A 15,657-nucleotide genomic window follows, 5' to 3' on the forward strand; every position below is an offset into this window, starting at 1 on the left:
TCTTTTCCTGTAGTAATCAATGCATGTGTAAAATGTATGCAAAGTGTAGGAGAACATCCCATGTTGCAGAAGAAAAACCTTAATAATTATTAGGTAAAAGGAGGATTGAACATACAGCACACATGTACTGCGGCATAATTACTCCACCCTTACTAATGTAAAGTTTTTTCAAGGACCTTGATCGCGAGTCACACAATCCATGCACTTTGAGAATCATCTTTGGCAAACAGTGAGGGGCTGCAGAAGTACCAAATGTAAACAAACTTGAACTTAAATTCAGAGAGTCGATACTGTGCGACAAGACCATTATAGAGTCTATTACTTAAGTCTTGATCCAAAACACAGTTGGTGGGGGGATACCAGTTCCTGGCATGACAAAGTCAAATTTCCTTCCTCAGTGATCATCTCATGGGAAATTGGCATGAATGAATGAAGACAACGAAAGAAAAGCCAAAAAATCATCTATTTTCAATGTCCTCTAAAACATTTAACAGGTGATTGTTTCAATCTCACAGTAATTCAGGTAGAAGTGGAAGAGTCACGTTGTATGTGCATGTTCATCATCATCATGTTACAAGTACTGTAATTTGTATTTACTGTAAACTCAGTATTTTTCAGTAATGAGACAAGAGTATGCATTAGACTTGCACACAACATAGTATGAGCCAAGAGGCTTTTATTAAAAACTAAAACTACATAATTGTCTTCTGTACAAGTACAGGAATGAAGTCTGGGCAGAATGCAGAGATTGCTCATTGTTTTAGCCTGAGATTGAATATCAATCATTAATTATTATGAAATTTTGAGAAAATAACGTAAACCTTCAAAACTTTTGTTTGAATCGCTTGCACTTCAGCAGCAATCTACAATTATGTGGCAGTTGTAATCACATGACCTTGTTGGCGGCCAGCCCCAAGACAGAGCTCCCAGGAGGTCCGGTCCCTCATCTTTACTGCTCAAAGGGAGGGTTTTCTTAGTTAATAACAGAAATGGCCTATGGCAAGCAATTCAAAAGGTCACCTTTGTTTTGAGTTTTAGAATCCATCAACATAAATTTAAGTTCAATGTCTTTCCTACAGCTGAATAATATGATAACGTACAAGGAATTGAATTTATAGGTACATGTATGTACACTGTACTGTACATGTATTAAACTTTCCAAGTTAGTAGTGATGCATACGTGAGCTGTACAAGGAAGCTATAACTTTAAATTTGTAAGACCTCTATACCTACATGTACAATATACAGTGGCTACAGGTGCAGGCATTTTAAATCCCTTAAATCAAGCCACAGAGTATTGAGGAACATAGTTGATTCGAAAACCTGGCAATTAGTATGAACCCACTAAATAATTATTGATAACAGTAATTTCATGCACTGCCTCTCTTGGAGGTTTAACTCTGGATTCTCCGCATTTCCCAAAACTCCACATCATAATTAAAAGCTTTTATCTGTATCATTGTCCTTCTAGTTGCAGTTACATCCTATTTGCTTCCAATGATGTCAATACCATTGTCACCATTGTAAGAGTCCTTGTTATTTTTCATTACCAATACTGAGTAAATCTTTACAACAATTAAGCTTTCCATTTACCTTTAACAGTAACAGCTAATGCCCTCTGGTCAGTTCCCAATGTATTGTTTGCCACACAAGTGAAATCAAGCACTCCTCCAGTTGTCATTGTTCGGCTCCAAACTCCCGAACCCTTGCTATAATCATTCATGACATCATTCGCATACAACAGATAAGTACGTACCATAGGGTTACCAAGAACTGAGCAGCTGAAGCTGACAACATCATTCAGACAGACAGTTGTTGCATTTGCCACAAAACCAACAATCTCTGCTTTGACTAAAACCAAATTAAAACATTTTACAATAGCTCAACACAAAAAGTACTTACAAGTAATTTTTTTAAAATAAATAAATAAATATATCATAATATTATTGTAACCTTATAATTGGTCAGAGGCCTGTTCCCACTATTTTTATGAGTATTCTTTGAGGAGATTCAATGAAATTATGATCTGTGCATAATTACATGATTGTATTTCCCAGAATGTTGCCGTAGTATCCATGGACTAAGCATTTACTGTATGACTAGATGCACATTTAAGGTGCAAGAGACAAATTAAAATAATACTGTACAGTGAAATCCCCAATTTTGAAAAGAATTGCACATACAGTTTGTATACAGTACTAATATTTATATAGGCCATTACCAAGTTCATGTCTGCCTCCTCTTTAAAGCATGTCTGTAAAAGTGCGAAGTCTTTCTTATAATTATGATCATAATATGTATTTTAAAGTAAAACTAATTACCATCACAAAAATCTCACACTTTACTTGATTAGAAGAGAAGAAAGACGTGAACTCGGAAATGGCCGGCCTCTTCATAATGTGTGCCATTTTCAAAATTAGGGATTTTTCTGTACATTATTGTCTAAATAGCACCTAGCTAGATTTACAGTGCCTCTTGCCATGTTCATTCCTTTGGAACCCAATTACAAAACATTAGTTCTATTTTCCCCCATAACCGAAACCACTGTGTGTGTGCACCATCTTGTAGTGGCAATTTGTTTTTGAAGCCTGAGCTGGACACACATGGAGTGACCAGTCTCTTGTTGCAGCAACTTGTTGCAGCAACTCGTTGCCTTCTAGTGCCTCACAAAACAGCTATAATTATATCTGAAGAAAACTCTGAGGGGGCCACATACAGGAAAAAGGACAGATTCAATATATATTACATCAAGTTTGTGTTAATTTCCCGGAAAAACCATTCCTTTGATTTTACGTTTTGCAGGGGCTCTTCAATTTTGCTATAACATAATAATTGATACTTACAATTCACTGTCAAAATCAAGCTCTTGGTGTCATTTTTGCACACATTACTTGCTTCACATTTGTATTCCCCAGCCTTGTCTCGGCTGACAGAGCTAAGAACAAGTGGGTTTTCAAATGAACGGTTGCCAGTTTTAACTTCTAACCAAACAACAGATGGCATTGGGATCCCTGGAGTTGTGGAACAGTTTAGAGTTGTGTTTGTTCCCTCCATTACTGTGATGTTTTCAAGTGGCCATATGACTGATCCGACTATAAATAAGAAAGAAACAGACTGCTGTTCATTAAGATTGTTACAGGAAACAAAATACACTCAGCTAATGTACATGTATAAAACATTTTACTACAAACTGAATAATTGGAAATGAGCAAATTGATACAGATCATATATAAGGGAATATTACATTTTATTACATACATAAGTCATCAATGATAAATTATGATTAAGAAGATGTCAGGTAGTCTTTACATGGGATATTGACACACGTACTGTTTGTGCGTTGGCTTCCTCTTCAGTTTTTTTTTTTCAACTTATCATTTCTTAAGGAAGTGAATCCATAGAATCCGCTCAAAGTTTCTGTTGTTAGTTTCTATTCTCTCCTTTTGCCTTATCCATAAGAAATAATTTTCATTTTTGTTTTCGTCCAGAACTCCACTGCTTCACAATATTTACAAGCCCCAATGGCTAGTGGAAGCTCAAAATCTACTCGCCAAAACTGAAATTTCACTAGGCTGTGGCTAGTTGGCTACCGTTAGTCTCGACCCCTGAAGTGTTCCCATTTGTCCGAACCGTGTCATGCATAACCATCACCCAGCAGAGCTGCAAATAATTTTCCGGCTGGCGCCGGTCAAATTGTCTGGTCAAGCCTATTTTTGCTCAGACATATCCCATTTTTGGTCAAACAAACATTAAGTATGTCTTATCGCTATAAAAGTGCCTCCTTCCCCCTTCTCGTGATGTTTAAATATGAAACAAGTACAGTTTCAAAGCATTTATTGTACCTGCATGAGCATCGATCTCAATGCAGGAAAAGTGGAACGCAATGGTACGACAAAATCAGTATCACATTTGTGTGTACTACATGTATTGCTTCCAATCAGTTCTACATCTTACATACGGTTAGTTATGAAGTTGATGAGATTGACTGTCAGGCTTGCAATCTACTTGATTCTCATCATAATACAAGCTAACTGACATCTGTAAGACCCGCTAATTTGCGGTGATGACTTGGTGAATGCAGTGCTGGAAATAACAGTCGGTCATCGGACATTGTCCGAACAAATTTTGAAAATGTCCGGCCAATTTCACATTATGATCGGACACGATGGCCAAACATGTCACCAGCACATCTTGAGTTCTCTTCTTCAAGGTGTTGTCAGTCAATAACTTATGTCCGGTCCAATTTGTCAAATGTCCGACCAAAAGGAAGATTTGAAAGGACATATGTCCTTTGAATAAAGAAAAATTATTTCCAGCACTGGAATGACAATTAAAGCGAAAACGTGCAATGACAGCTGGAAATTTTATGACTACTACGAATCATTTATTAAAAGTTCTTGGTTAAGTATCCATCTTTTCCCCTCCTTTTTCACAAATGCCAATAATATTAGACCGTTAAATATTTAAAACATGAAACTCTAATTTTTTTCCCTAACGGTGTAAACGACCGGACAAATTGTGCTGCCATCTAAGGATTTGACCGGACAAAACCTATTTTTGACCGGACATTAATATGTCCGTTGACTGGCCGTTATTTGCAGCTCTGCCTGGTTCTTCGTTAATACATCGTATCGTGGAGAAGAGCAGTTATTTCCCTGTAGAACTAATCAGACATTTGAATGGAATCTTGAAAGATTTTTTTTAGATTCCTCCGAAAGCGACTGAAGAACAATTTGAAGAGCAACAGCGGAGTCTTCCCACATGAATCTCGACTTAATGTTAAGTGATTCCGATCATGCTAAAGCAGAAGCACTTTCAGGTCTGACATTAAATCATGACACGCAAGGATTTTCCTGTCAATCAAACGGCAGGTCACCATGTTTTGGCTGCTAACGGCTATATAGTTTACGGACAATGGAAAAGATTTGAACCATTATTTTGAAAAGGTTTTTAAAAATGAAAAAAAAAAAATTAAAATGAGACGCCGGGCAATTTATAAAGTAGTCTGCCACAAGCTTTTAAAAATAAGTGTGGAAAAATTTTGTTTGACCAGGGTGGCTGCATATCAGGTCAAACTGTCCCTGACCTGACATATGACAGGCTTATAGCAAAAAATTATTTGCAGGCGTGAATAATTATAGTCATTGCTTACAATCTACATGTACAGCATAATTACCAACACCACCATAATATATAATTAATAATTCTTTTAAAGTGCAGGTACAATTACTAAACATGTAGCTACATTGTAGTGGCTTTTCAGGGCCATTGAAACACAATCAATGAAACAAAAGAACAGAAGAACACCAGTTAACAACCCCAACTGGCCAGTGGGCTCTTTACAAGACATAGGGCAGCCAAGAAGTTGAACCAAGGACTACCACAATCAAATTCAACTAATGGTCAGAGCTGGCCTTGAACCCAGGAACTCTGGTTCTCAAGGCATCAGTGCCCTTACCACTGGGTCATACTGCCTCCATATTATATTAATACATACAATGTACATGTACATGTACAGTAAGTATATCATGTTAATAATATTATAATGCTGTACAGCTAGGATTATAATAAGTTACTATAAAGAAAATATAAATTAAACTTATAAACATTAATAGTGCTTTTGCTTGTGGTGGTATAGAGACAAAACCTGTTTAAAAGGGGACATTTATAGTTTTTGAGTGGATTTGTAGAGGTTGTGAACCTGTTGACTTAAAACTGCCTATAGCATTGACGAGTAAAGTCATCTGGCATTAAACTAAGTAACATCTACCAAGTGAAGTCTCACTCCCAGAAGTCAATGAGTTAAAGCACAGTAGAATACAGGTGCATGTACACTGTATTAATTGGGGTAGGAAATGCACAATCTGTGAGCCAGTGAGGTATGCAAGGCACACATGAGGCATTTGAGAACACTTTCAAGTAGCACTAGTAGCTGATAAACAGTATTTAAGTCTAAGCACCCATTCTATTAATGGTCTATTTTCAATAAGCACATTGCTCGCATGTTGGCTCACATGGCTTGCAATTTGTTGACTTGCATGGCCCTCTGGCCTGCATAAGTACACACACATTCTTAAAAGGCACATGTACTGTACGCTGAAGTTCACGAAAAAAATCACTGAGATAATTTTCCTCACCATTAACAGTGACATTTCTCGTGGTATTTGCAGTTGACACAGTGTTGTTAGCATCACAAGTGTACAGGAACGTTCCTCCAACTGTTGCTTCCTTGTTCCGAAAGAGCGTCGAATAATTGTTGTTTGTCTGCACTAGATCATCATTCTCAAACAACTGATATGTATGCACTGCAGGGCTTCCTTCAGCTGAGCAGGTAATGTTCAAAGTATCTCCTTTGCAAATGTTTTTATTACTGCTTTCAACTTTAAACATGAAATTCTCTGGTTTGACTAGAAAGTAAAAAAAGAAAGGGCATTACTGTGTAAATGCAGTTGAATTGACATTTTGCAAGTTGCACAAACTATGGCTGTTAATAATGCCAGTGATTATTAAAGACAAGGAAGATTGATGTGTATTTTACAGGTCAATCATTTTAATTTTTCAATTTCCATCTTAAAACTAAGAATAATTAATAGTTATTAAATTTTTATCACACCATAATATTGAATCTAAAATTTTCAGTTGCACATACATGTACTCTTACTATTACATGTACGTCATATTTTTGATAAGTAATATATAGTAATTAAAACTCATTTATCAAGTGTGCAAATTTAATTTCTAGACTACATGTAAGTACAATTGTATATGAAAATTGAACAGTCATGTATACTAAATACAATGATCATATCAAGATTATAAAAATCTTTAAGTCAGGCCTTCTGATAGGGTGCAATGAAAAAATGCAAATTGTGCAAAATTTGCAGGACAGATTATGCAATTAGAAAGGCCAAGCAAAACAATGCCTTCAACTTCTAATATTTAAGAAATTGAAGGTAACGAAGGCTCTTTAGCCATTTTTCAAGGTAAATCATGCAGGAACTCCTAAGAAACTTAGCTTGTTGATTTATGTTTCATGGCATCTGACAGGATGCGGCAGTGCGGATCCGCATAATTCCCTAAAATCCATATCCTCCGCATAGCTACGATATTTTCCGCATAAAACTGAAGAAATGCCTGATATTAGTGATAAAGCAGCTGCTTATTTACCACCCTCACAAAAACAAAAGCCAAAGAGATTGACTATTTTGAAACGGTTATTTTCCTGAACATTGAGGAAAAACACACCATTTCGTTTGCAACATGAAAGTTTGTAAGCAGTTTCCACTCATTTTTTCGGGAATGAGCCAGCTGGACTCTCACTGAACCATTTTCATAACTTACCTTAGGCTTGAACCTTTTAAAAAAGATACAAGGTATGAGAATTTAGCCGCAAGTTATAGTAGCAAATTAAATTGCATCATTTTCTAACCCTGGTAAACTAAAGTAGGGACAATCATTGCGATGAAGTTGTACAAAACAAAGAACCCGCAATACCTATGTGTAAAAAACCGCTGAAAATGGTGAATGATCGAGGGAATGGATCATGGTTCAACCACATCACAAGTTTGCTTCATATCTCCAAATTGAAACAAAATTCATGACAAGAAACAAAATATTTTTTTATCGCTTTATTTCTAAGTTTAGCAAAAGTTTCGGCAAAATGCAGATTACCAACCCCTTTATTTTAATGGTGAATGCTGGTCGGAAATTGGCAACTCGGCCAGATATCTTAATCGCAAAGGGAAAAAGCGACTGTATTGGTCGCAATTTCTAGTCCTGATTTACCGTAAGCATGTAAATACGGGCCTAATTATTAGTTCTATAAATGTTTAAATTTCCGCATAATGATTGCATGTTTACGCATAATGTGGCCAAAAATTTCTGCACAATCTTTAATTTTTTTTCCGCATCCTATCAGAAGCCCTGATGTTTTGTTTTATGAATTTTGTGCGTTCTTTAGTGAATTATGCGATTTTTTGTGAATTGTGTAATCGGATGCAATTTGAGGTCGATTGTGCGAAATCGCACCATCGGGTAACATCAGAAGGCCTGTAAAGTGGGGCTTTAAAGAAATGTCTTAAAGCCATCGCAATATTGAAAATACTCACAATGTACCACCACAGTGGCAGTGTGGTTAACATCATTTCCAATGCCATTGCTTGCTTTGCAGCGATATGTTCCCTCACTTGATCTGTTGTTGGGCAGTACCAAGTTTTCACCAGTAGAAAGTATGTCACCGTCGCTACCATTACTTACTTTTGTCCAGGTGATGTTTGGTTTTGGTTTACCATCTGCAACGCAGTTTAATTGGATTGGAGAGCCACCTTCCAGCGCAACTTGGTCCTGGGCTCTTGTTGTCAATGATGGCGGGTCTGCAAAAGAATAAAGAATATTTAAATTATAATCATTACATTGCAGGACAACAGGTACATGTATGATCTAGTAAAATTCTTCCAAACACCCGAGAATTAATTAACAATAAATATTATTATTACCTCTCTTAGATAGCATGCCAGTATGATTGGCTAATTTAGCAGACCGTATTCTACAGTTACGGTAGAGACTCGGACGTCCAGCCTGCTAATTTGAAAATTTGATGCAAAATGTTCTAGCCAGTTCTTTTTTTGTAACTAGTATGTAAATCTGTTTGAATCTTGCAAGCACCTGTTTCAAAAAGCCAATCATTAAATTTTGTGACAGTTGAACATTCCACTTTACATGTACATGTACTTGAACTAGTTTCCTGACTTCCAGCATGCCTGACTACCTCAGAGATATACATATATGTATGTAATTATAACAAATTACTAGGATCGTTCTCTTGGGTGGTACTTATAATACAGGAGGGTGTATTTTTTCTTTGTCTAAGATTCATTATGAAACAAAGGAAAATCAAAACTGAACTGCCTTGAAAAATATGTAGTGATTTGTGTTGTGTCAGTGAATCTTGTAAGTAAATTTGGTCTTTGACCTGGTTTTTTTAATTTTAATTTTTTTTATCTTCTAAATTATTTTTAAAATAATTTTTAATGAAAAGTTACTTAAAACTTTACAATGCCATACAATACTATAGGTCTCTGACCTCCTTGGTCAGTACATGACTTTGTAGCAAGATTGGTCTGTCAGTCATTGATCTGTCTATTGTAGGCAGCCTGTACATGTATGTTCCAAGATTGAGCTGGGAAGACTGTGATTGGTCCATCTCCACCCACTGAAGGTCCTAAGCTCTTTCAAGCCTCACATTGTAAATGTAAAAATGTAATAATTATTTAATAGCTGGGATTATGTTATGTTGATGCTTTTTTTTTTATATATCTGCATGTTCATGTATGTTTGCAGAATTAATACGGTTCTTGATCGCTGGTATAATCTTTGAGTCATTAATAAGGTTTACATGTAGTTCAAAGTTAGAGCTTTTCAACACCTATATCCCGTAAACATTTCTATTTGGACAGGACGCAAAATTTGAAGCGCTTTTGATTCTAAATATAATTATCTCCTGTTGGATTGCATTGGCGGCGACTTAAGTTACGCAATAATTCACACAGTTTTTCTCAAAGAAATGCCCTTTTTAACCCTTTGGGTGAAATGTTCATCATGATGATAGCGAAAAACTTACAAATTATTAAACATATAAAAGATGTAAGAATTAGGCATGATGAAAGGTTATCAACATTGCCTGTTCTCATGTCAGCTGTCACGGCAAAATGAGGCGAACATAACAGGCTTTCATGACAGTATAATGTCGGTGCTGTGAAAAACAATTTGGACATTCATTCTTTACCTTGGGGAGCTAGGTGTGATAACATTAAACAATGCCTTTCAAAGTACCATTGTTTTCTTGCGGCACATTACCGCAATTAAGTCGGACGCGGCATTTGGTTGCTTTCGTCTTTGCCTCGGTTGCGGTTTTTGTCCAATCTCGGTGATTTCACGGTACACCCTATCGCCAAAGACGAGGTATTACCTCATGCAAATGCACTAATAGTTTCGAGTGGTACTGTTCATTATATATAATTTTATATACAGTATATAGAATGAGTCAATGTAGTATTTGAAAAGTATGCAGCTAGTAAGATTAAGATGTAAAATCTTTTCAGAATGAATGCTACAGCCAGTTGCAAAAAATATTGGAGACACTTCACCTTCTTGGGGGGTTATTAATTTACCTATTATCTCTCACACTGCAGTCCCCCACCTATCAGTGTTGCTAGCAAGACAATTACAGTGTTGGGAACTTAAACAGTCAACATTGAAAGGGGGAGAGGGGCAGGGAAGTGGGAAAGGTTTAAATTCTAGATAAGGCGGATATTGGAAGCTAGAAAAGGTGTTTTTGAATGAAACTGTCTTTGAGCAACAATTTTGCAACTTGTTGTCTGAGTTGGTTGTCACTGCATTGCCATGCAGTCACTTGGTTTATTGGTAGGGGAAGGCATATATCTTTTGAGTTTAATATGGTACTGTTTCCAAAAACCAAAGGGTTAATTCTCTGATATGCTGTGAATGGTTCATTTAATCATCACATTGCAGGACAACAGGCCTAGGTAAGATCTAGTAAATCTTCCAAGTAACTGAGAATTAATTATTGGTAATTAACAATAATTATTTAGTTAATTTCTTCAATTACCTACTGGAGATAGCATGCAAGCTATGATTGGCTAATTTAGCAGGCCGTATTCTAAAGTAGGGCAACGGATGTCCAGCCTGCTAATTAGAAATTTTGATGTATCGTTTTCTAGCAAGTTCTTTCTTGTTGTTTACATGTAACTATGTAAAACTGTTTGAATCTTGCAAGCACCTGTTTCAAAAAGCCAATTTGTGGCAGTTAAACATTCTGCTTTACTTCAACTAGTTTCCTGACTTCAGCATGCCTGACTACATGTACCTCAGAGATATAATCACAATAAATGACTAACACAGTTTTCTCGGAGGGTATACTTTGGTGTACATGTAATTGTAAGTTAATTACGGAGCTTTGTTTTCCTAATTGTGATTGGCCCACACAATTCACATGAAATTCAAGTTCAACTTTGAACTGATTCATCCTTCACAGCTCTCAGTGTTTAATTTCTGACGGAATCTTTCAACAATTCTGATGTAAATTTAGATTATTTCCATTCCAATTTGCTTTTTGTTCAAATGAAAATTTAGTAATTTTCATTGTGACTTAATTTCCAATCAACACATTGTGTAGAAGGATAATACATAATAAACAACCACTGCAACAAACTTAAATGTTCAATTAAACTACAGTAAGTAGTCTGTAGATCATGAAATGCATGCATCACTTGCTGATTGATCTTTGAACAGTGTTAATTAATAACAATGAATTTCATTACAATCTGGCTTGGAGAGCAGGCATTGTTATATAAATTAGTATACAGTTGATGAAGAATGCTTCCAATTCTGAGAAGAGCCTAAATCCTTCTTTTTGTCAATTAATTCATTTAACCTTTCGAAGCAAGTAAATGATAAAATCGTTGCAGCCAAACATGACCCATTTGAATACTTTGACCGAAAATACCACATTTGCCATTCTTCAGTGAACAGGGAGAAAAGAAAGAATTTCCCGACGGAAAGGAATGCTTTGATAATATTAACTTCTGTGAATTTCAGCAAGGAAAGATTATACAATGTCATGTCCTCTAATGTCTTCAATTGTGTCACATCCCAAGAGTTCAAACTTCTACATGTAAAACTGAACAACACTGCAAACAAAACATCAACACTTCTGCTTTCTGTTCCTGAAGACTCCACAACTATCATACCCCTTGCTTGTACAGGGAGCCATTAAGTCATGGATGACGTGAGCACAAATTGAATCAGTTGCACTCTAACTCAGCGTCTTGATTTCGGTGCGAAACATGGTCTTTTTTGGCTGTAAATTTTCTTCAACTTTCAGATAACAAGGAAACTCAACTTTTTAACTCAACTTCATAACTCTACCATGATGAAATGAAGGTTAACTTCAAATAAACTTGAAAAGGTCAACAAAAAATAATTTATGCCATTAGCAAGCACAATATATTTGCCATCCTTCAGTGCACAAGATGCGCAAAATAATTCAAAGAAAGAGGAATGCTTCATGGAATAAACTAGAAACTATTTTCTGCATCAAGGAAAACAGCTATCACATTACAATTCAATATTTTGTGATATTACAACCATGACAGTGCAAGTAATTTCCTACGAACGTCTATTTACAGGTCTGACTAACAACTTATCACCCTGGGACAATATCAATTATGCATTTTCAAAACGTTAAATCACAAAGTATAAGCTTATCATCAAATTATGAGCTTTTGTGCCACTTTTGGAAATTAAAAAGCAACATAAACAGAAGCTAACATACATGCAAACATTCTGAGAAGGTAAAAAGATATGCAGATTTTCCAAGGCTACGTTAATTTCAACGATTACTAAAACGACTTTGCTTTCTTTAATATATTTCTTTCTTTTTGTTTTTCTTTTAACCAAATACCGCCCACCAAATATAATTGTCGCAAGAAATGCAAATTTCAATCGAAAGCTTTTCCTGGGTAATATATATAGGTTACGTCATAGAAAGTGCGGCGTACGGGGTTTTATGCACGAGTTGTTTGTGTCAAAAACCCGAACGAGCGAGGAACGAGCGAGTGAGGGTTTTTGACACAAACAACGAGTGAATAAAACCCCGTACAAAGCACTTTCTATGTCGTGAACTGTTTATTACACATAACATGAGAATTTTCATTAAAATAGTTTTCTGAACGCGAATTAGAAACAAAAACTCACTAACAATAGAACCAAAGGCAAATTTAATTTAATTCAATAACAAAGTACGATTTGCACGATTTGCACGAGATGCACGAGTGATTGGCATGGAAACGCCTTTACGCTTTCGTTGATTGGTTATACTTCCACATGTGAAAGAGCTGTACGCCATTCTGATTGGCTGTATAGGCCTTTTTCACATGTGAAAATAAAGCGTATAGATTTGTACAAATGAGCTTTATGGAATAAAATTCTCATGTTATGTGTAATAAAACTGAAATACTCCAAGAGTTTCGTTTATTTCCAAAAAAGAAAATATATTAACAAATATTCTGTGTGTATTACGTAGAAACGCACTTCCACAAATTTTTGACCAAAAATTGAAGAAGAAAGTACTTTCGCTTAGGCGCTCAATTCACGACAAAGCTACAGGTGATCACATTTTAAAAACTTAATTTCCTTGAATTTGTTATTCTCTAAACTGGTAAGCAATTTCACTGTCTGCTACATGTTCACTGTTTTCGTATTTTTAACTTATAACTTTAACGACAGCTGATATTTCCAAATGCCTCTTCCACCACTAGTATTTGAAATCAACAAAGCCAAGGAAATATACCCAACACTGCTTATCGTTTGCATGTATAATGTCACGGCAATTCCAAAACGGGCAAATGGCACCCTACTTTTAACAGAAATCATGATTTTAGACACGTATTCATCAGTGGATCAATTGACTTTTGCAAGACCAGATACACGTTCGGTGAGTCATGAGTGTTGCAGGCCGGCTCAAACCGGAATAAAACACAACAAATAGACCAACTTTCGTTACATATGCAGAGCTCAGATTACAAGGAAACTGAGTCTTCTGTTTTTCAGAAGCATTTTAAAAATGCCTCCTCATATTCTGCTTTAAAAGAGATTTTAAAGTTTAGCGTTGATATTACTTACACTCCACTATAATTTCCAAATTTGCTGTGGCACTCGTTCCGTCTGAGGCAACAACTGCAAATTGATAATTGTTGCTGTCACTTTGGTTCACGGCAAGGAGAAGGATAGTCGTATTTGTTTCTGTATTATTCACTTTAAATCGATCATCATGTATGATTTTCAACCCGCCTATAACTTCTACGATGGATTGACTCGCTCCAACGATTTCGAATTCCAAACGAACAAATGTAGTTCCTATAAAGCTGAACGTCCATTCTAGTGTCAAAGGTTGTCCTTCCGAAACACGAAGTGGGCTCGAGGGCTGGCTGGTAATTGTTACTTGCGATTCTGCAGAAAACAACGTTTATCAAGCTTAGTTTCTTGCCATCGAAACATATCGGTTTTAGGCAGAACCTTGTTGTTTAACAATTCACTTCGATTTAAGATACGTTTAAGCTGTTTACAGTGTTAGAAATTGTCACTCAAGTTGAAACCTACCTGCTACTTGAGCCAGGGAGAGTAGGACTACCAGCGACGAAAAGCGAATGAAGACAACCATAACTTTTTCGATGCGATAAACGAACACAGCGTTTCCTCCGGCAAACTGTTATAATACTGAAGTCCGTGTTACTGGAACAAACATTTGCATATGCAAATATCGGCGCGAAGCAGACTGCCATAGTTTTGAAAAAAATAGGCACGCACACCGTACATGTGGGCAGTAGAGTAACGAGTAATGCCATTTCTGTGTATTTTCATCGTAAAACGATCTTTTCTAAATTATCGTTTGAAACTTTCTTGGACAAATAAAACATCAAACTTATTAAATGATATTTAGTAGTATTAACTGTCAAAATTAAATTAAGAACGATTAAAATCACATCATATAATCATTGGAAAAAAATCCAGTTGCTTCTTAAAATCAATTTTGGTGAAAAAGTGTCAAAGAAGATTGTCATACTGCTCGACTTAACTACACGAAAGCTGTGAGAGAATAAGCCTAGAGAGAAGGGTTCGCTTGTGGCGAATGTCTTGGATAAAAGAAGTCACTGAGGGCTTGGGTGAGGAGAGGTTCAATGTCAAGCAGATGAACATTTCCGTTGTGGACAAATAGATGGCAAAATATCGAAACGATTTTTCTTGATCTACCTGCCGTGATAAACTCAAAGCATTTCTTGTCTATTTACGGCTAGCCTACGTGAAGCCGTAGGCTAATTTACGGCTAGTAAACAGGGTTGATACGTGAATAAGTGATCTTATAAGGATACTGACCCTATTCAATCGCTCTTGGTTTAATAGCAAAATCCAAATGGATTTACAGGGTTTTTTTCGGACAATCCAACCTCAAACCCAGGCTCTCTCTTTTCTCCTCCTTTGTCGTCGAGACTGAGAGCGACCCTAGTTGAACCTCGTCACGTGACCACCTGACCGCAGCAATATCCCATGGAGGGTACGTCGATCGTCGAAGCAGTTTTCCAAAAAGATGCTGCCCAGGGGACGGCCGGGACATGCATGCTTTCGTGTGAAAAAATGGCCGAAGATGGGCCAAGTTTGTTTTCATCTTTTTGTGTGCTTTTCACGAATTGTGACAGCCACACTATGCTTAGTAACCGCGGAAATATTTGTTTGTCCGCGTTGCCACGTGGTTTATTGCAAGGTTAGGCTCAAGTTTCTGCTCTCCTTCGCCTGATTCGGGCGAAAGTTTGAAAGCAGCTTATCTGTATGGAGGGTCCTGAAGGGGTAAATGGGAACTGGGATTGGCCTGTTTTTGCCCTGGGAAAATGGGACTGAGTAACTGGGACTGGGATTTGCTACCTGGGAATTGGGAAAAAAGAAATAAAATGGGGATAGGATAATTGTCTTTCAGTCTATGATTAACTAATTCCCTTAGTTTGGAAAACACCAGAAAATATTAAATATTTTCTGATGGGCATATCTAGCCCTCGTTTTGTGGTCAACGATGTTTGAGTAATCTCG

Source organism: Montipora capricornis, chromosome 13 (genome assembly GCF_036669925.1).
Source record: "Montipora capricornis isolate CH-2021 chromosome 13, ASM3666992v2, whole genome shotgun sequence".
NCBI lineage: Eukaryota > Metazoa > Cnidaria > Anthozoa > Scleractinia > Acroporidae > Montipora > Montipora capricornis.